Here is a 23,699-nt window from a genome sequence, read left to right as displayed (position 1 = left end):
ACAGCAGTATTACCCAAGGAAATGTAAGTATTAGTTTGCATGTGTTTTTTATCCTGTGGGGGCTAGGAATACCAGAAGGCAATCACTATTACAAAATGAATTAAAGATCATCCCTACTTCCAAACTTTTTCTCTGATTGGTACATAAAGTTCAACATTTTTTTTCTTTCTTTCTTTCTTTGCCTCTAAACAATGGCAGTGTATTGTTACAGTTTGATTTTTGGCATTAAAAGCTCATTTAAAGAATCGAGGTATACCCCCCTTCTATAAATAAATCAGCATCTGCTTATTATAATGTACTTAAAGAAACTGATGACTATTGCAACAAACATGCTAATACTCTGTGAATTATAAAAAGATGATTAACATTGAAACAACTACATAATAATACTGGTGGCGGTACAGGATTTTCTTGGAGTGGCCCTAGTTAGAAATAAAGCATTACAACTTATATAATTTTGTTTGAAAAATAAATGTTTTAATTTAAAGGAGAGTCTTCAAACAGATACAGGGTATGACCATAAGGGCCATGTTTTTCCCTATGTATGTTAATCATTTCAAGGGTAAGTACGAAGAAGAAGCACTTTATGAAAATGCTTACTTTGTAAGCAATGTGATTTTCTTAAGATATATAGATAATTTATTTTTCATAGTTCAAGCTGGAGACAAAGAAGTTTACTGATTTTTAAAGGGTCCAAAAAAAGTATGGCGATTTCTTTTACTTATAATATACAAGGGCAGAGTATAGAATATTTAGATGAAAAATATATATCTCAAATGATAACATTTATACAACATTATATAGAAGGTCAACAGCCACAAAATCCTTACTTTCAGCCACTAGTGACCATTACCATTTGCTGAGTTTTAAGAGCAAATTATTTTTGTTCAGAAGGAGATGAATTTCATATGGAGGCTTTGGATATAGCAGATGAGTTAAAAAATATTGGGGGTATAAACTGGAACATTTGTATTTGCCATTCAATATAACACAATGAAGAAAATTTAAAACTAGGGAAAAAATTGTGTTTGTAAGGAGGAGAAATATAAATAAAAATATGATGCATCATGAGGTTTATTTTTACACGTTATGGCCCCTTTGTATAAGTTATAGATCACGTTTAGAAAAAACACTGGCATGTACACTGGTACACTGAAGAAATGCTTCATCCTCCCAGGAACACCTCACAACAAATCAGCAACCCTACTGCTCCAGTGAACTTTAATAACCCAAATCATATTTTATCCCTCGACTTGCTGAACAACTAGGCAACTACAGAGATGGATGGGAAGAGGCAGGGGTCAGCCTCGAGGACTGAGATGGTTCTAACACATTTAAACTGCTCCCTCCCCTAAAGACATTTTCAGCCTTATGGACTTGTAGTTATACCACCATAGTTGTTCCGTTTTAGAGAAATGTATCAATTTTATACCAGCCCAAAGAGCGTCTGTTACTGATGTTATTACTGATTTAAAATTGTTTTGTAGAAAGCTTAACTTTAAACAAAGCTTTATGTTCAACAATATAGAGTTTAATGACCTTTCCTTTGGTGCTTGTCAAGTTTCTAGATTTCAGGAGAACTTTATGGAAGACAATGAAGCTACAATGTTACAAAGTGTTAACTACCATCCTGTTAGGTCACATTATTCTTCTTCTGTTGAAGTTATTAGCCAGACCAGCAGTTGCGAGTCAGATTCTGATAGTGAAGGTCCCGCCCCTTAGAAGGAAAAGCACTTTTAATCGTCTTCTTAACCAGTCCCTCAATATTTTTTCAAGAGTTTGTGAAAAAGAAATTAGAGACGCTCTTAACAACAAACCACTTTCCAAGTGGTTCAGTCTCTCCGCACCAGAGAAAAAGGTTCTTCAACAGCTTAAAACCGATCCTCATATCAGGATTATGAAGGTAGACAAGGGTGCAGGCATAGTCCTTATGGATACCAGGACTTATGTCAGAAAAATGGACGAAGCCCTATCCAATACAGATAATTACAGAGTAGCCCCACCAGAAACTGTCACTCAAAATTTATTGAAAGTAGATAAGATTATTTATGACCTATACAGTAAAGGACTTATCACAGAATGGGAAGTAGATTTTATGTCAGTAAATACTCCTCTTATTTGGAGTATGTTAGGGATTCCCAAAACACACAAAAACCCAATTGATTCCCCCCCCTGGACAGATTGTAGCATCTAAAAAAATGAAAACTGAGTAGATTGCAGCGCTTCTTGATTTCTTTCTTAACCCGCTAGTACAAAGTTCCCAGTTCTATCTTAAGGACTCCTGGGAATTCCTTAATGCGATCCACAAAAGCACACCTTTCACAGGTCAGTGCACCATGGTCACTCCATATTGTGGCCCTTTACACTAGCATCCCGCACCAGGGGGGCTTAGATTCTATCAGAGATTATCTGACGAAACACACCCAAACCCCCCCACATAAAATTCAAGCTTATGTAACATTATTGAAACTAGTACTGGAAAATAACTTTTTTCTTTCAATGATACGATTTATCAACAACTACAAGTGGTAGCCATGGGTGTCAAAAGGGCACCAGCTTACGCCAGTTTGGTGCTCAGCTCCTGGGAAGCAGACATTCTCTCCAGACTTGAAGGCTTTGAATTTGTTAGTCTATATAAACGTTACATAGGTGGTATCTTTTTCCTGTGGAGAGGGTCACAAATTGAGCTGGAATCGTTTCTCACCAAAGTGAGTCAAAGCATAGGGTTCCTTGACTTCACCCTTTTGGGTATAGGTAATGGAGTTAACTTTCTTGATATTACCCTTTCCCGAGACCCTGGGACCAGTAAGTTTGCTTCTACGATCCATAGAAAGAGTACCGTTTGGAGCAACTATCTGGATTTCACCAGCCAACACCCCTTATTTATGAAGAGGAATATAGTTTGTAAGGTTAAGCCACATAGTTAGTGAAGAAAGCACATTTGTTAAAGAAAGCCAGTACCTGAAGCAGCTTTTTGTAGAAAAACATTATCCAGAGGCTTTAATTAATCAGATTCTCAAAGAAGTGATAGACAGTAGGTACAGCAGATACCCCCATCCTAAAACATGGCTTCTTTAACACTAGGTGATCTAACGTTAATGACAACACCAAATTCCCCCTCACAAACTCCCTAGACTCACAAGTCATAAGAGACATCCTTTGTAGGAACTGGGAGATCATTAGCAGTAGCCACGAATTGGCCAAGGCCCTGGGACCCTCCCCTGTCTTTGCTACAAGAAAACACAGTCTCTTAAGTCGCTGTTTGACTCTGGGCTCTCCCATAACACTAAAACCTCCACCTCTACTCCAGGAATGTATTGCTGTGGCAGATGCATATGCTGCAAATACATAGCCATGGGTCCGTCTTTCACTTTGAGATCCCCCAAGTTTAGAATTTCCTTTCAAGAAGCCTTTGACTGTAACACCACCAATTTAGTTTATCTTGCTGCTTGTGTTCACTGTGATGTGTTCTACATAGGGAAAACCATCAGGAAATTGAGCAATCGCATTAAGGAACACTGTCTGGGATTGAGAAAGGGTGACCTTAAAAATGCATTAACTAGACACAATTTGGGTAGCCCAAGGTGCAAAGAATTAAATTTATTGTATTAGGAAAAATATCCAGTTTGTGGGGAGATTGCAACCCCCAGCTCAAAGTGAAAGAACCCAGATGGCAAATTAAACTGTAAGCAGACACGCCCCCTGGCTTAAAGGGTAATTTAAATGTAAAAACCATTCTAAAATGGAACAGGGTGGGAAAAGTTACTCCCCCATCCATAGTTTTTTATATCATTTGTAACTGTTACATTTCTTTATTTCTGATGAAGTTCAACTTATAACAGGAACAAACGAAAGCGCTCAAAATTTTAAGCTTTGTATGTTATAAAAGTGCCGATTAAAGTTTTCAACTTTAAGTTCTGGCTGTGGTTTACTTTCCTTTAAGTCCGAAAAAGGTTTCTGTGTTAATGTATATACACATATATATATATACATATATATATATATATATATATATAGAGAGAGAGAGAAGATACACATGCTTATACTTTTTAAATAATATTGCAAGTAAAACATGATGTATCTCAAGCCACAGCAGTTAGATGCCAAGTGCCTGTGACAGCAAGAGGAAAACAGACCACAACTTTTCAGTCATAATTAGTCCAATGCCTGCCTCACTCATAGCAACCCTAATCTTGACCCTATACTTTAACTCATGAAAACCACTAACAGTACCACTACACAATACACTCGAACACAGATACATAACAACATAAAAAACACATTCACAACATAAAATCTATTCCCATATTTAGTCATAAATTGAACCAACCACAAACACACACACACACACACACACACACACACACACCTTATACAGTCTAAACACTAAATTTATTCCTTTACTTAGCTCTTACTCAAACCTTAATCTGCAAATGCTTGCACACACAACATACACATTTCATACCCACTTACCTCTACAGCCCAGATGTTTATTCAGTAAAAGCAACATCTGACATTGCCTTTTTGATAATTACTGCATTCATCCACTAACAAATGTGACTATCTGTGACAGCAAAAACAGCTGTAGATTTTCTGTCCATTTGAACAAAAGCATGTAAATTATATATCACCATAAAAATGTAAAATACATCCTAGATGCACAACACTCAGTAATGCAAAATGGCAGCATAAGAAGTAGTAAATATGAGAAGTAGTAGTACATCTGTGTTGGATGTATATGGCCTTGTAAAATGCAGCAATCCATAACAATGCTACATTTCCCAATACTCAGGCAGTCCAAAGTCATGATTTTATGGTATCCTCCCCAAATAAAAAAAAGTGAAAATCAGCATGTCAGACAATCACTTTAACTGAGGATTTTACAAACAAATAAAATGAAGAATTGAAACAAAAACTGGAGTCCAGCAATAAATAATAAAATACTTACATTTAAGAATAAAAAAAACTTTATTATAATGCATTTGTCCTGAACCATATAAACAGACTTCATCATAATAGCCACCAATAAAAAATACAGTTTAAATATCAAAAACAAATTGTTAATATGATCAACATTTAAAACCCAATCTAAATTGCATATATAAATAAAAATTCTATGCAGTTATTTTATATAACAACATCTAGCACTACACATAAGTGTACACCCGATGATCTCCCAAAAACAAAGCCCATAAGGCAAGCAAATACTTTACCTAGGACATTTGTCACAGGGAATTCTGTTTTACTGTACCCAGATACTCCTCTGACCAGGCTGGACAAGGAGAAGATAACAGTTAGTTGCCTAAATGAAGGTAGGATCCGCAATACCATGCACTCACTCAAGTCACTACATCATAGTCCAGTGAGGTACACCTCAGGTCATTTATACCCACATGGGTATAAATGCCCTGAGGAGTACCTCACTGAACTATATGAAAAGAGACATTATGGATCTCTCTGAATGTGTGTCACAGACACTTGTATACCTTAAATTGAATAGCATTCTACCTTCACCAAGGATGGTACCACAGTATGAACAGAAAATTATTGATTGTAATAATTGGCTTAGTTTCTGATATCACTCCAGTGGAATCCAGTATTGATCAGCTCGGAAGACATGGTTAACAGACAACTTTGATTTGTCAAGGATGGTCTGCACCTACCACCCTGGACTTTTGGGTATTGGCTAAAACTTTATCCATCCCTTAGAGACTTTTTAAAGTAATGTCAAAATGACAAAATTGGACTTTATCAACACAAATGCCCTGGACCAGATAGTGCACTCTCCAACCAGAGAATATATTGGACCTAATACTCAACAACATGGGAAAGCATTGCAACCCCCTCCACCCATGCCATATCCTCACTGATGAAGTTGGACCACAAAGCTGTCTTCCTCAAAATAAAAATCACCCCAGAAAACCCAACTAAACCCATAACAGTTAGGAAGTATTGCAAAGCAAACTACATAGGACCATAGGAGATTACTAGCTGATTGACCCAGATGTCATTTTAAGCCTAGCTGTTTCATCCCAATGTAATACATGAAAATGCTAGTTAGTACCCAAGATTGCATTTAGTGTTGACTGCCCATGTTCAGGAAGGTTGTGGGCACTATCCCCTGTAAGAATTTATGGTGCCCCATCCACTCGTCCAGGTTCCTCTTAAACAGTGTCATAGAGATGATCTGTTTCACATAATTTGGTAGCCTGTTCCAAAGATGCGGCAGTCACTGGGAGATAAATATGTCCCTCCAGCATGTCCTATTTAAGTTGCAGGCCATATTTAGGTCTCTGGAATGGGTAGCCTTAGTCCTGTTTGATTTAGTGATATGCAGCAAGTTCATTAGGTTTGGGTCTTGAATTGCTCTGTAGGCCAGCCATAAGTCTCCACTAAGAAGTCTATATGACACAGAGTATAGTGACAGGGACTTTAGTTTGTCTGTGTAAGGCACATGCTGGAGCCCCTTGATCATCTTTGTTAGAAACCTCTCAGGTCTCTCCAATTGCTGCAGGTGCTTTGTACGGTACATCCTTAACAGGGCATTATACTCAATTATGGGCTGGATAAGTGCCTAGTATAGAGGGCTATAACCTCTTTTGCTCTCAAGGTGATGCCTTTACTAATCAAGTGTGCTACGTAGAAAGCCTTCCTTACTATAGTAAACGCATGGTGGTCAAAGTTAAGGTTGCAGTCAAATTGTGATCCCAGGTCCCTTACCACTTTGTGGGTACTTAAGGTATTGTTGTTGATTTGATAGTGTGAAGGGACAATGTTTGTGCCGAAGGGAATGATGATGCATTTCTTTGCATTCAGTTTGAGATTGTGACTAATACACCAGTTGTTAGTCTGAGTGAGACCATCCTGGAGTATAGTGACATCATTTGGGGATTCAATTATTGCACTTAGATTGCAGTTGTCTGCAAACTTGGTCAGCCACAACCCCTTAGTTTTGACCTGAACGTCTGTGAAATATATACCAAACAGTAGGGGGCCCTTCACTAAACCCTGTGGCACCCCACTGGTAACAGGTCTGCAGGTTGATGTGGAGTCACCCACTTTGATAGTGTGTGTCTAGGTTGCGAGCCAGTTGGCAACCCATCTTACAACAAAGGGGTTTACATTCAGTTTGCTAAGTTTATCTGTAATGCTTGAATGTGGGATTGTGTCAAAAGCCTTTGCCAAGTTGAGTTATGCTGTGTGCACAGATTTGCCCTCGTCAGTGGCCCTGGTCACATTTTCAAAGAAGTCACCAGATTTAATGGGCAGAATCTGCTCTTGATGAAGTCAAATTGGGTAGGATCCAGAGTTTGGAGGTCGCCTATGCCTTTATTTATGAGATCCATAATGATACTTTCCATGGCCTTACAAATGAGGCTGGTCAAGCTTATGGGTCTGTAATTCCCCGGGTCTGTTGCTAGGCCACTTTGTGGAGGGGAATAACTGTTTCTGTTCTCCATTCTGCAGGAGCAAAGCCTGTGGTTAGGCTAAGATTGAAAAGGGTACTTCATGATGATGCTAATTCATGTTTTAGCCTGTTGAGAAGACAGCCTGGGATGTCTTCTGGTCCCATAGAGGCTGTGTTTTTTGCCTTGGACAAGGCTTTGAGGACCTGCTGTTCAGATATGTAGGGTGGGGGGGGTTTGGGAGAAGGTTTGTGATAAGTTAGGAGGGGATAAGGGAGAGAAATTTTTGCCAAACCTATAGCTAGCTGGTTTACTGTCTCTGTGCGGTCAGTGTGTGTGTGATACCATTGGTCACTAGTTCTGCACATGCTTGGGTCCTACCTTTTAGGCTATGTATGTAGCTGTAAAGGGCTTTATGGTTATCCTTGGCTGTACTTGCTAAGTTTCTCTCAAAGGAGCCTTAGAGGATTTGACAAGTTACACTAAAAGGACTTTGAACAAACTGGAAAACCACAAATCAAATAGGACTTATTTGTGGTTTTCCAGGATTTGACAAGTTGTCTTATTTGCATGTTGAGGCTAAGGAGGGTGCTTATCCATTACTGGGGCCTTGTCTTTGTTTTCTTGGACAGCAATGTTTTGTGTTTATTATAAAGTTTGCTGATGCTGGATGTCCACAATGACAGCTTGTTTTTACTTGGGGCTCTAGCTTTGATTCTTTCTGGTACACCCGAGTTTACACACTTATGCAATTGATTGTACAGGGCTTTAGTGTAAGCTTTGGTGTAGTTACCACTTCCAGCTTGGGGTGGGGCTTGGAATGCATTTATATCTTCACCTAGAAGGGTATAGTTTGCCTTGGTGAAATTTGTTAGTCTGATTTCACCGTTTGTGAGTTCTGATGTTAGTGCCACCTCAAAGTTGACTGATTTGTGGTCAGATTTAACTAATGAGTGACCAACAGTTGCAGCAGTGCATCTGTTTGACATGTTAGTGAGGACCAGATCTAGAATGTTTGTTCCTCTTATTGGGGTATTAACAATTTGTTTCAGTGCATTTGAATTAACAAAGTCAAGGAACTTTTGTGCTAGCAAGTTGAGGCTAGCGTATGTTTCCCAGCTGATGGTGGGATCATTGAAATCCCCCATAACTAGAGTTTTAGGTAAAATTTGAATTGTCTCCAGTTTGGTCAAGTAGGCTTCATGGGTGTCATGATCCATGGAGGGGAATCTATAACTGGCTATGACTTGAATGGGGGTTTTACCCCACTGTAACCTGTACTTGGAGTAACTCCATAGAGTTGTCCAGGCTAACTACATGGGAGGGGCTGAATTTATCTCTAATATAGATAGAAACACTGGCTTTTTTGGTTTTCACACTTTCATTTTGCAGTTTAAATGTATGGAAGGCATTGTAGTCTTGCAAGGCCGGGGTAATCTCTGAGGCCTTGAACCAGATTTCTATGACTGCACAGACATCTACATCTTCTAGTGATAGAAGTGCTTCCAGGGAGTGCAGTTTTTGGTTTAAGTTCCTAACATTTAGCAGTGTGACCCTTATTTTGTTCTGATTAACTAATTTCACATTGGTAATGTTTTTGAGACTTTACCTAAAAATGGCACTATGGGGAAGGCAAGAGCCTTTGCCAACAGCCAATAGCCTAGAGATGCCAGGTGCAAACAGTCTCTGGCAAAGCAGCGAGGTATGTTGACCATGGCTTCCCAGTCTGACAGGAACTGGATCCCCTTTAAATGACACCAAAAACTAAGCCAGTTAATGAAATCAATCTTTTTTGTTTATACTACGGCACAATTCAAAGTGAGTGTAGTATGCTGCTCAAGGCTAGGGACATAACTGCCTGGGACACACACTCAAAGAGCTCAACTATGTCTCCCTTCAAATAGTCCAGTGAAGTACATCTCAGGTCATTCAAACTAACATGAACTATGAAAGAGTAATAATGGTACTTGTTGCTGAGAGACCTGAGTGCATGAGTGATCCGACGAATCCTGTCACTGGACAGGCAGCTGACTGTGACTTTCTCCTTGTCCAAACTGGTGAGTGGGACATCCTTGAGTCTCACTACTCAGTCTTCAATGACAATAAAATTTGCTTTTTGAGTGTTTCATCATATGGGCTCGGTAGGTGAGACACTGGTGTTGCTATGTGTCGTGGGTGCTGTGGAGACTGTGCTAGTTGCGGAAGTCTTGTGTTTTGGAGGCAAGTTTTTCGAGAGAACCTCCGCATTTGTATATTTTTGCGTTTGATGCTTACTCTGTGTATGAGTAATAGTACTACGTGCATGTGTAGTGGTTGGTGAGTTGACATCCTCTTCCATGTTACAGTTTTGAGTGCGAGAGAACATGCATTCAAGATTCTTGGTGTAGATACATCTCTCGCACTCTGTACTGGAGTGAGTTATAAGTAGAGGGTTGTCGGTGTACATTAGGCAATGGCTATACTGTCTCAAGAGACCCAAGTCAACAAGGTTGGCGGGAGAAACAAGGGTAGTCCAACTACTGCTAGGTTGAAGACTGTTTTCACTAGGGATGGCTTTTCAGAATTGCTCACAGAGGAGCTCAGTGGTTGAATATTTCTGACTGGAGTTTTATTTATTTGCTGGTGGTTAATAGGTTACAGCTCATTAGCAGTATTTCTTTGACTGGGAAAGCACTAAGAATGAGGGCTACACTAGTGTGCTACCGTAGTATCTAAGGAAAAAAATGTTGAATTTAACTGTCCAGCTTTAGTGCACTGTTGCACAGCAGTGTGTGGTGCTGCTCAGTCTGCAAACAAGCAGAAACTTGCACAAATGCAGGGCCTAAATACCAGAAGATAAAAACATGAAAAAAAAAAAACTTTAAGAAGATTCAAAAGGGCCAATGGGGATGCTTATTCCAAGCCCTAGATCAACCTCCCTTTATCCAGATGGGGTCCAATCAACACAATCCCCTCACTAAAGTGCAGATAGGCCCCTTCTAATAGAAGATTGCCTGGAAAATGTGCTCAGAACAACCACTACAAACAAACGCCGATGCAGCAAGCCTGTAGCTGGACTTTGCTACAGCTACTAGTTACCCTAGTTTAAGTGGGAAACACTAGGGAATGCTTAACACAGCAAAAAAATAGCAGTGAGACACTAAAAAAATTTAAAACAGCAGAAAATTGGCAAGGAGGCTCTAAATAGTCTTTTAAACAGCTAACAGATCAGTTATTTAAACACTGCTTGGCAGGAAAATCAGAACAAGCAGAACAGATCACTTTAAAACAATGAAAAACACCAGTAAATACTTAAACAGTGAAAATAGCAAAAAAAGCTTTGTAAACAGTGAAATCAGCAATAAAATTCGATTTAACAGGCACAGTAATGCAGGCAATTGCAGTACAGCAGTGTAGTTTAGTACACATTATATTAATACAGCATAAAAGTAGGTGGCAGTCAATAGAAAAGTGCAGTAAATGGTATAAATAAGCAAAAAAAAAAAAAAAAAAAAAAAACAAGCAAATTATTATTTTTTGGAAGCTTAGAAGCCTCTAGTCATCTGGTATCTCAGGTCAGAGCTGTGGCTGCTGACCAACCTCAGTTCAGCTTGGTACAAACAAGCAGAAACCTGCTCAAATGCTGGGCCTAAATACCAAAAGCTAAAAACTTGAAAAAAAATTAGAGAGATTCAACAGGAGCTTATTCTAAACCCTAGAATAACCTCCCTTTACCAGACAAAGTCCAGTCAACACAATCTTCTCACTAAAGTGCAGATCGGCCCCTTCCAATCCATGATGGCCTGGAAAACAGGCTAGGAACAAAAAGCCACTACAAACAAGCCCAGATGCAGCAAGCCTGTATTTGGACTATGCTACAGCTGCTAGCTACCCTAGTTTCATCCTACTGACAGTTTGTCAAAATTTACTGCTCCCCCAAACCCAAAGAACACAGCTACCTATTCAGAATTATTTCTAGAAACCCTCTACAAACATGTTAATGCCTTCATTGAAGCTGATGCACCTACCAGAAGTAAGACCAAAATCTAACATCAAAAACAAACCACACTGGATGAATCCTGACCTTAACATGCTATGTAACAAAATAAAAAAGTCATGGCCAAAATCAGAAAGAACAACTCTAATAGAAATAAGAGATCTCTGATTCAAATAAACAAGAAACTAAAAGGTCAAATAAAGTTCATCAAGGCCAATTATGAGAATACACTAACCTCCCAGGCTAAGGACAATCACAAGGCCTTCTTCAGCTATGTCAGGAACCTTAAAGGTAATAATCAGCAGTGTGGTGGTAAGTGGTACAGCTTTCACTGACTGATAAATTTAGCTCTAAGTTCATCCCCCCACTCCCCCATTACCCCATCGGAAATCCCTTCTTAGCATACCCCCCCCCAAACTATCAACAGGGAGCAGATCCTGGAGGTGCTTACTATGGCCAAAAACACTGCTTCACTGGGCCTTGACAATATCCTTGGTTGCCACCTCAGTAGCCTACAACATGACTTACTAGGACCACTTGAGGCAGTCTTCAACTACATAGCCCCCACCACCACCACCATAACTCCTAGCTACCCCACCATGTAAGTGTCCAAGGAACTCTTGGAGAAAACTGGTTTAGATTGCAGGGCTAGGCTTGTAAAGACCCTGGTGGTCATTAGCCAAGTATAAACCTATGAACTTCTTTAGCCTTCTGTTTCAACATGCACTTAGTGTTTATTACCTCATTCGAACTGGGGTTTTGATCCATCCCCAACCTTAACTGCCATTCACTTTCTCTTATTTCTAAAAGATTTTTAAAATCCCTTGCTTATAAGTTTAGCAGTTTATGTCCAAAAACAAAGAAAAAGAAGAACTTATATGGTGTTAAGAGCAACTAGTTGCAAAGTAATGAAAGTAAGGACTCGCAACATGAAAATATCATTCAGCGATTTATTTTATTTGTTTAGTTGAAAGTGAACAATTTTGGCCTTAGCCCAGAGTGAAGCAAGTAAGGCAAGAAAAAAGTAAAACAACAGCATATACATGCATTACACTAAGGTTAAGGTAACTATAGTGAGTATACACTACAGATAGAACCAATCACTCTTTGTTAATTTAGAGAGGAGCAGTCCCTCAAGTACAGGAATATAGAAATCTGTGTTTATTTAGGTTCATAGGTAGGTACTAGGCTATCGGCTCTGGGGCCTATACAAGCCCAGCCAAAAAGGTACCCTGGCTTTTGCCACCCAAGAAAATAATTTTCCTGTGCCACTGTCGAGCAGAGCCACAGAGGTGATCCCCGGGGTGAATTTCTTATTTCCCATCCAATCATCAAGATTTTTCTTAAAGAGTGCTAATGTGGAGCTTTGTTTGTTTGATATAGATAGGTAGTTTATTCCAGAGTATTTCTGAAAGTTTTCATAATTTGAGGCTGCATTTATTTTTCAGGTTATCCCCGATATTGTCTGCAGTCAAAATAGGTTTTATTCATACAGAATGTGTGTACAGCATTCTCTGTGAAGGATGGGATTTCATGTAATAGTAAAGAAGGTAGCTAGTTTTGAGTACTCATTAAAGCTGAAGCAGGAAACTTTGTTTAGAAACCAAGGGAGCTACAATGATTTTAGGAAGCAGCCCACATTATAAAAGAATTGCTGGCAGAGGAATAAAGCTATGAGCTGCTAACAAGCTACTTCATGTAGTTCAGGTTTTGACTTCCCTCAGCCTTTATTTGCCTATTATGGGACTCTAAGTCATTTAACCAAGCAGTGCTCTGGGACAATTGGGAAACTGGGGTAGGCTTCACAGTGATCTTGATCACATGCCTCTTAAAACAACCTGTGAACCTACAACAGGATGTCTGTTTCAACTAAATGTGAAACCTAATTTCAGAAGTCAGAAATGCTTGTCAACTTTCCAAAGGACCACACTAGCCCATAGTTTCAGGGACGCAGAGTAATCTCATCATATCAAACTGAAGATAATATAAGTACATAACAAAGACTGTATAATACAAGACTGGGGAATTTAAATCCAGAAACAAGGTTTTAGTATTAGTTTTGGTTGCCTCAGCAGAAAACAAATATTTAATTAATACCTGGTTCCATTTGAAGTAACAGAAAAAGTAAATGAGATAAACTAGAGTTAGGATGGTAAGTAAAGGCCAGAACAAATTGCAAGGAATTGCAAACCTCTTAACAGTGGATACTAGTGAATCTGGTGTAGAAAGAAGGCTGACCTCTATACCTGCAGTTGAGATAAATGACACCTACCCCAGGATTCAGGAAAGCCAATTTTCCATGCAAGAACAGTGTAAGAGCTCCTGCACAGAAAATGGCTGCCGAGTGATTCAGGATAGTGCCATTTTCACATGCACGACCGGCCCTACACTGTTCCAGCATGGAAAACTGGCAAACATGCAAATCACCTCATTTTCTGGTGAAAACCATGCAAATGAGGTGATTTAGTTATTCAACAAGCTGCCAGGTCTCCGTGCTAGAATAGTGTCAGTGCAGAAATATATTTGGAAAATAATTGAGTACATTTCTGCAACTGACAAAACGGAGGCATGACAGCTCGTGAAAAAGCATATATCATGTACATTAGACATGACAATGGCCAAATATAAGGCCATTGGCATTAAAAAGTGATTAATTAATATGAAAATTAAACTTTTTTTTTTGGCCGATCTTGGCCTTTTAAGCATAGGGCAGCAGCGTGCAAATGGGACTGTGCTGAAAATTAAAAAAAAAGGGAAAACTCAATTTTAAGTTAAATCTGCATTTTGCCATTATAGTCAATGGCATGCAGAATTTAAACAATACCAGGGAGCACTAGTTACCAAGGGGAATGGATCCATTTTAGTGCAGTAACTAACGATCTACACACTGCAGTATGCAAATGAGGGGAGTTATACTGAATCTCATATTTCTTCAGTGTCAGCTTGTACCAAACTGTGTAGGTGCAGCAATTACAACAGTGCAAGTCTAAGAGCTGGATGACTTCATAAGGTGGTGTGTCATGCTTTCTATAAGCTCACTGGAGCTCTGTCGCCCATGTTTGGCCTTAGCTAAGCACATCTAAGGAAGGGGGTGTGTCAGATGTGCCTGAGCACTGTGTACATAGCCTAAACAGGTGTGTGCACCACACACCAGGTTTTAAAGAAAAAAAAAGAGGAAATGGAAGCATTGTTCACATTTCAGCACTGGGTATGTGTGGCGTGCCTCAAGGCTTAAATAGGGAGGAACTGAGAAGGGGAAACAGCAGTAGGAATGCAATCAAGGAGAACTAGCATAGCTGACAGGTTGAATGTATCAGAATCAGCACACATGCAGCAGCACAGCACACTACTATAAACTATGCAAACACCTTTCAGACTGGTTTTTCCCACAAACTCTACACCACCAGCATACACAGACAGGGGATTTTTAACTGGCAAAACTAAAAATGTTAGAGGCTGCTGCTGCTTTACTCCATCAATATGTGCTAGAGACTGAGGGTGGTGAGGAGGAGAAAGCTGACAACTGACCAACAGTGAGGAGGAAGAGGAGAGTGTACAGACCCTGGGTAACCTACCAGGGCCTACATGAGCTGGAGATAGTGGACCGCTATAGGGTGGACAGGGACATTCTACAGCAAATCGTCCAGCTGTGCCATCCCCGCCTCACACACAGAACCAACAGAGGGAAACCCATCCCACTGGATACCAAGGTATGTGTAGGCTTAAGAATAATAGCCACAGGTACCTTCCAAAGACCAACTGGGGATATCATGGGGTCTCACAGGCATCAGCATCCAGGGTACTCCACCAGTTCCTGGATGCCATGACACCACATGCCAATGAGGACATATATTTTCCCAACACCCATGAGACATTGACCAGAAGTATGTGTCTCTTCCAATGTATAGCAGAATACCCTGAGGTAGTTAGTGCTATAGACTGCATGCACATCCACATCCAAGCACCACCCGGTGAGCAGGGTAGGGTCTACATAAGCTGCAAGGGCTTCCTCTCCATCAACTGCCAGGTCGTGTGCGATGCCCAGAGCATTATCATAAATGTGTGTGCTGGCAGCCCTGGAAGCTATCACAACTCCCACATCTGGCATTGCTCACAGCTGTATCAGGGGTTTGCCAAGGGGGACATCCTATATGGCCGTCTAGTGGGGGATGCTGGCTATGCACTTGTGCCATGGCTGATAACACCCATCAGAACACCCATCAGAAATGTACACACACCTGAACAAGAACACCATAATGAGGCACAAGCACAAACCAGGATCATTGTAGATCATGTGTTTGGGATGCTCAAGTCACGGTATGGCTGCCTTGACATATCCGGTGGAACCTTGCAGTACTCTCCAGCTACATGTACACAAATGTTCATAGTATGTGGCATGCTACACAATATGATCCTGAAGAAACAGCTGCAGCAGGGACAGCATGGGGCAGGGCTACACAGCCCCCCACCATTCCCAAGGCCAGCACAGGCACAGAGGGACTCGGAGGAGGAACTTTCTGAGCCTGTCCCTGTAGACAGAAGGAGGCATGCCCAGGCCTTGGCAAAAAGGCAATGCATAGCACACACACTGACACTGTAGGGACCCAGGGACTGATACTCTGACTCCCACATACAGTAAAAGTGATGCCAAACATGACACTACCTGTGTTTTACCATGTATAGGGAGTGTATTACGTGCATCCGACATAGTCAGCCCTCCAGCACCATCCTCAATACTGGCCCAGCAACAAGGTAAGTCACCCTTCCTATCAATTACTGAATGGAGTAGTATGATCTGATTGTTGTATGTATGGTATGGATGCAAGCATGCAAGGGAATTGGATAGCTGAATGGGATGACAGCAGGAAATCCATAACAAATACCGGTGTCAACATAGTAGGCAGTACTACACAAGGTGACAACCCCCACCGCAGTACATGTGATGGCCCAAATAACTATGGGTGTCAATAGGTCACACATATGAATGTCAATGAGGGTCACATACCCACCACCAGCCTCACCCAACAGGACATTTGTAGATGACCATAAAGAAAGGCTAGATTAAGACCCCCAAATGATGGCAGTGGTGAACAACCCCCCTCCAGACCTACACAGACATACTACAACAGGTCTGGCAGTTGCATTTTAGTTCTGAAGGGTAAGAAGTCTGAAACTGAAATGTATGCCATTAAAATCTAATGTGTACTCTACTGATATGCCTCCTTTCTGCATGATACATCACAATACAATATGAAATGGAAGCCAACAGAGTAACCGAATTACTAGTACAGGCATTGCAAATGTTTAAAGTCTTCAGGTGTGCACCACACACACACACACACACACACACACACACACACACACACACACACACACACACACTCCCATGTAGAAATGCAGTAACATGCAAGTTTGAGGAGTAATATCACTGGAGCACAGATTGCCACAGCTGTCCCAATCTAAATTGATGCATGTGTACAATATGCATGGGTCCGTGTCATAAGTTTGTTGTGTGTTTAATATTGCCTGGAAGTGGTCAGCATTTGGGCCTGGATTGTTGTGTCTCAGTGGCCCAGGTACAGTACAGTGGTCAACAGGGCCATGTTCCAACAACTGCAGTGCCAACCACACTGCTTCTCAGCTACACCCATGTCAGCAGTTGTTACATACTCACTGTCCAGATATCAAAATCTGTCACCGTCAGAAAGCTGGACATGCCATGAATGGGGGCCCATACATAAAAACAGTACACAGGTGGAAGTAACCGACACAGAATGCATATAAAATAACTGTCAACTGCACACATCTTTGGAATTATACATAGAGGTTAGCATCACATTAGTTGTCCCTCTAGTATGGAATACTGGTAGTCTGGCCAGTCACTGGCAGACCACAAAAGGCACAATTATAAAGTAATGACAGGCTGCCAGTGTCCACAAACAAGGCAGCATAAGGGGAATGTCCCAGGTATATTTGTGAGTCAGGTGCCCGTAGCTTCCATATCACACATGCACCCAGCTGACCCCACCATCAGCCACAGGTTTCTCACAGGTCATATCCTTGGTGTAGGGAATGAGTACAGCATGAACCCAGCTCTGTATAGGAATACATACATGATGCTGCATGCTGAATAGGTGTCCCATGCAGGTATGTCCCTAGCTGTAAGCAGCATCCTGACCACATCCAGACCCGTGGATCAGTATGAACAGAACGGATTGACAGGAACACCTCAACCACTCACCACTGTTACCCCAGGGTAATGCACTGGCTTGCAAGCTGGGAATGTATGACTAACAGAATGCACCGGCCTGCTACAGATGGCCTGCAGCACTCTCAAATGTCCTACAGTCCTCTGGCAAAGGCCCATGCCTCACCCAAAGTGCCAATGTACGGAATGTCAGGGGATCCTAACTAACAATCTAACACAGTAAACAGAAAACAAATGCAAGGCCATGCTGACAAATGCCAGTAGCATGCCTCCCCATTTCCTACTACAAGAACTGTGGACCAGGCCATAAATACTACTGGGATAAAGGCTCAACTATAGGGATACCTCAGAGATATTGCTTTCATAATGTTATGAAGAGGAGAGGCTACAAACCCAAGAATGAATAGCCACAAAACTGCTTATAAACCACAATGTGAAGGGAAACTGACCAGATATACGAGTCCTGCCTCTGGATAACCTAGGTGTATCTGTACAGCTGAGATGTATGGCCCCAGCAGGATATAGTCATTCCGTTAAGTTGAGAAAAGCACAAGAAAGGGATCCCTAGCCAGCATATTACCAAGGTGCTGGACCATTTACACAGAACCAGCAGTCTATTGTCTGTAGTTACCCCTCCACATTGCCAGGAGTGTGCCATAATATGTAGTCTATATACCTCAGAATATTGGTCTCAGCTTCATTCATCTTGTATTTCCCTGGTAAATAACTGTGAGCAAAGAATGATATCTGTCAGTAGTTGATGACATAATACATCACAGTGTAAAACAGTACATATGTCAGAAACTCTATGCTACAACCAACCATGTTACACAAGCAGCACAGACAGCAAGAGTTACAGTATCCCCTGTATGTTACGCCCATTGTGTCTCCATATTGGCAACCTATCTACAGATATTCTACAGAAACAGGTTGCTAGGTGTAGCTGTAGCACACAAAACCCTGAACTAGAGTACAATTCTCCCTGGAATGGATGCACACACTCAATATAGAAGGTCATACTGGGCATGCTCCTACACTTAGAGAAATGAAGTCCATGTCTGACAACACAGTGGACTATAGATATCTATTATTCACAGATGTCTGTGCACACACACCAAACTGTACACCATTGATACTTCACACACACTGGATAGGAATACTCACACATATCAAGAAGGCCAACATAATATAATATGTCAAACGTACACACACAGAGACGTGGGGAAGAGAGAGACAGACTGCGACAGAGAGATTCCCATTATGAGGCCTTTCCCACCCAGTACACATCCCACTGGCCTATATCACATGATGTGCTGATGTCATTCACTGTAGAAATTCCTTTTGTTAGCCCTCAGCCCTATAGTCTCAGTGGTGCTTGTGATAACTGTGTAACACTATTGTACAAGTAAGTATCCATGTAGCAGTTGTAATGTCAGTCCTGTCAAATGTAAAGGTGTGTGTGTGTTTCTAGATGAATGAGTTTGAGGCCATTCACACTCACTACACCTCCCTTACCCCTCCTTTAGCACTGCTGCTGCTGTCACTCACTTTCAAAGATACCTTTGGACAGCTCTCCAACATATAAGCTCTGTGGCGCTTGTGATAACTGTGTAATACCATAGTGTAGCAAACTAGTTAGGTAGAAGTTCTAACCCTGGTCCTGGCAACTGTGAAATGTGTATGTTTGTGTGAGAGAGAGTGTGTGTCTTTGTAGAGACATGATTTTGAGGCCATTCACACTTACTACACTTCCCTTACCCCTCCTTTAGCACTGCTGCTGATGTCACTCACCTTCAAAGATACCTGTGGACAACTCTCCAACATATAAGCTCCGTGGTGCTCGCGATAATCGTGTGCTACTGTAGTGCAAAACACTACTTAGGTAGGGCTTCTAATCTCAGTACCGGCAATTGTAAAAGTGTGTTTGTTTGTGTGAGTGTGTGTGTATATCTGTAGGTTGAAGTATTTTGTGCCAATACACAGCCAGTGCATGTCAAAGTGTAATACTTTACAATGGCTGCTGATGTCACTCACCTTAGAGGTATGTTTGGACACTGTTCTACCTATAAGCTCCATGGTGCATGTGTTAAATGTGTAACAATGTAGTAGCAATAACCACATAGATAGGAGTTTGAATCTCATTCCTGGCAAGTGTGTTTGTCTGTATATATATGTGTGTGTGTGTTCGGACCGTCAAGATTTTGGCCCCATTTACACCCAGTACCCTTCTCTGTGCCCTAATTTAGCAGTCCTGCAGATATCATTCACCTTACAAGTACCTGTTGGCAACCCTAAACCATGTAAGGTCAGTGGTGAGTGTGGTAAATGCGTAACATAAAAGCCTGAAAACATAGTTAGAGGATTGAATCTCACTCCTGACAAATGTAAATGTGTGTGTAGGGTAAATTATTTTATGAAATCTCTCACCCACTAAAACACCCAATGCCAGCTTTTACAAGGTCATGTAATGTTCCTCACCTTAGAAGTACCTTGGGACAACATCCATCCTATAAGCTCCACGGCACGTGGGATAAATGTGTAACACTGTAGTGGGGGGTTGAAACCCAGTACTGGCAAGTGTGTGTGTGTGTCTGTGATTGTGTAATAACAGGATCCATTGGGGGGCAGGTTTTGCTAAATTACCATATTGATGACCTAGTATATGTCCCAATGTCCACATTACAAGGCCAACAGTTGTCAAACACCATAGAGGTTGGTGTAGGCAATCCATAGCCCTAAATGTGTAGTGCCATGTGCAGTGACTATGTGACAGTATGGACTAGTTAACAATATAGGCAACCCTTCTAATACTCAGAGACCACTCTTCACCCAGGAATCATACACAAACACACTTAGCTAGCATCAACCACTATATTAGTAGTTCACCTGCAAACTGCCTCACTGATATTACCACGGTGTGATTGTACTGGACTCCATGTCAAACAGATGACCAGACATGATTGGTGTCACACAAGGTACTGACCCATGTCCTCTCATGTTTAGGATCTACCCTTCTGAGGTGCAGGAGAACACAAAGGCACCCTGGCTGAATATGTTTGCATACAACAGTGTGTGGTAGCATTCCCAATCCATGTGATGTTGACATCATGCACAAAGGCCACTTGACACCTATGACTGTTGTCAGAACCCTGGACATTACCTCAATGCCAAGAGATGTTCCGCAATTAGCTTTGGGAACACCATGGCTCACACTGAACAGTGACACTGTTATATAACAGAATGGTTAACACAGGTTGACGGTCTGCTGTCTGTTGACTGACAGTGACATCAGAAAGTACTTTGATGTGTTACATCTCCTGACTAAGTGTGTGTTATTCAGCAAGTAAAAGGACATGGTCAGCCTGTGCCATTCCCTCAGTAGCCCAATCAATATGTACAGTGGTTCTTTTGCCATGTTCCCCACTGGATACCTGCAACAACTGTAGAGTCTGCAAACGTACCCCACAAAGAGAATACCATGCCTTATAAACATGCCCTGTATGGACAGACTCCAATAACTCCAGTGAATCCCAGTATCATGCTGTCTATGTAGGTGCAATCACTACCTCAGTTACACAGCCATGTCTCACCAAACTAGATCAGGAATGCTACATTTGAAGATACCAATCTGTCCACACAGCATGCCCCAGAGACCTCAAGCACACATCCACACATCAAAGGACATGCTTGTGGGACAGGTGCACAACCCAGACACTGGAATATAAATCAGATACATGTGAAGCAGTGCACACCATTGGCCACCCACAATAGAAATCTGGATGAGTGGATGGGGAATACAATGCCCACCCCTGGGGACCACTTCAGTGATTATACTCCTGAGCCACACTGGGGACTGTTGTCATGTGGCCTGATGCCAGGGTATTCCCTTGGGCTAGCCTTGTAGAGCCTTCAGGCCCATTCAACTACTACACACCTATGAAGCAATGAACCTATGGATCTCAGTGCTGGCAAGTGTGTGTGTGTGTGTGTGTGTGTGTGTGTGTGTGTGTGTGTGTGTGTGTGGGTGGGTACCCCTCCCCCTTATCGGGCTTCATGATTCTTACTTCTTGGTTCCCTATTAACTCTATTAATGCCTGCTGTTCGTCTTTTGTTAAATTTTGGTTAATCCGTCTAGTCTTATTCCCTATTAAATTCCTGTATTTTATTTTGTTCAATCTTTCGAAAAGGGCCATTGGTGGTAATGGGGGGGTTATAAGTACTTTTTCTTTTTAGGGTTACTCTAGTTGCATCACTCTCCTTCCCATTCTGCATTACCAACTTTAAATTTATGGTTCTTGCAAACATCTTCAAATCTAAAATGGTATGAACCATATAATTCTGTTTCTTAGGGATAAAACTAAACCCTTTTACAAATAGCTCTGCATGGGTTTTATTTAATATAATTCCACTGTAGTTATAAATCTTAAGGCCCTTATATTCCAGAATACAAACATTTCCATTTTCATTATTGTCATTACTGTTCCCTGTGTTATTACTGTTGTCATTGTACATAGCTTCAATAGGGACATTATTAAACTCAAAATCATGCTGTAAAAATATGTCATTTCCTTCATTGGTTATGCTCAGTACACCTAGATTTTGTTTGTTCCTAAAAGATTCATCACAGTATATCTCATGTGTAATTTCAACACAATGCTTTTCTATGTTTGCATCAAAATCATTATACAGTTCTTTAAGACATGCTTCATTTGATAAATCGTTACATTCTACAACATACTGTAACAATGAGGCGTTACTACTGAAACTTTCATTTATACTATTCAGTCTATTTCCAATGTCCCAAGTATCAGCAACAGGGTCTTGAAACACCATAGTACAAGGAAAGTCAGTATAACATTCAGCGCTGTCATTTCCACCAAACACTGGTGACCACTTATTTGTTTTACTCTGGATTCTTGTAAAATCAGTCTGTCCCACAAATTTATCGCCAACAAGTCTTATGCATCACCTCAGTACTAGAACAGTTAGAAAAATAATTCAAGTTGTCATTAACAACAAACTGAAATGGCCTTACCATTGGTAGAATGGTTGCGGTGGTGGTGGTCTTGCCTTCCTTATGTTTTGGCCCCGTTGTTGCCCATGATAGTCTCTCCAATACTGTTTTTTGTTGTTGTTTCTGGGTGTCCAGGAACCATACTTGTTTTTTAGCCCTGCAGACCTCCTTGGCAGTGGTTGAAAATCCTGCTCTAAACCAGTCTTTTGCTCACCAAACACCTCCGGTTCGTCAACCTCATCTCCTGGCAAAATTTCCACAACTTCTTCATCCATTTCTATGAATGAAACTCTTGGCCGACCACCTGCACCTGAATCAGGTATGCCCTCTTCTGTCGTATTCTTCCTGGTCTCTTTTCAGCTTCTTCTCTTTTTTTATTTTTAATGTTATTTTTGTGCTGCTCAACCCTTGGGAAGAGTGGAATAAACCCCTTTATTTGTCTCAAAGAGGCTATCAGCAGTTATTTCTCTTTGTAATGTCACAAATTCATCTTTCTAGCATTGCCTTTAATTAGTAACTGCATAAAGTCAATGCCTGTCCAGTCAAACAGTTCTAAAATTCCCGGTGTAAGACCGAACCACTCTGAATGTTATTAGGGAACTTACAGATTCTTAGCCCCTTCAGTACTCTTCCCAGGCATATACAGTCTTCAAAAATCATATTGTCAAGCTGTAATCCCCTGAATTTTTTCAGGGTTTTTTCCAGTTTGTAGATTTTATGCTTGTAATTGGAAACAGGATCATCACCTTCTCTTGGCTGGCCCCCGAATCCGTCCCACAATGGTATCTGTTCCCTATTCAGTCAGGAGAGGAATTCTCCATCACCCAGTGGTTGCAAGCCTTTTCCATTCACTTTGCCTACTCCAGTGGCATTCACATCTCTCTGTACTGCCCCTGAGTAGGATGTTCTAGCTTCCTGCAGCTCACCGGGAGACTTTTCAATGGCAATACAGTTATTAACATTCATTTCTTTAGTAGTATGAATTTATTTTGCTATACCGGAGCATACTAAATCAACTTTGGTATTAATTTGGGATATTAAAGACAAAAGCTGTGTAAGATTTACACTGTCATCATTACTAATATTGTCCACAGA

General features: G+C 41.0%; 1 protein-coding gene across 1 annotated transcript in view; it reads left to right on the top strand.

Moving 5' to 3' along the window:
- Positions 1-23,699, top strand: part of TRPC5 (transient receptor potential cation channel subfamily C member 5) — a 2,601,559-nt gene that overhangs the window by 2,129,406 nt on the left and 448,454 nt on the right. The window lies entirely within an intron of this gene.

This window comes from Protopterus annectens, chromosome 15.part0, assembly GCF_019279795.1.
Source record: "Protopterus annectens isolate FY-2018-M chromosome 15.part0, PAN1.0, whole genome shotgun sequence".
NCBI classification, from domain to species: domain Eukaryota; kingdom Metazoa; phylum Chordata; order Ceratodontiformes; family Protopteridae; genus Protopterus; species Protopterus annectens.
The sequence above is the reverse complement of the archived record's forward strand: the minus strand, read 5'-3'. Positions and strand labels throughout refer to the sequence as shown.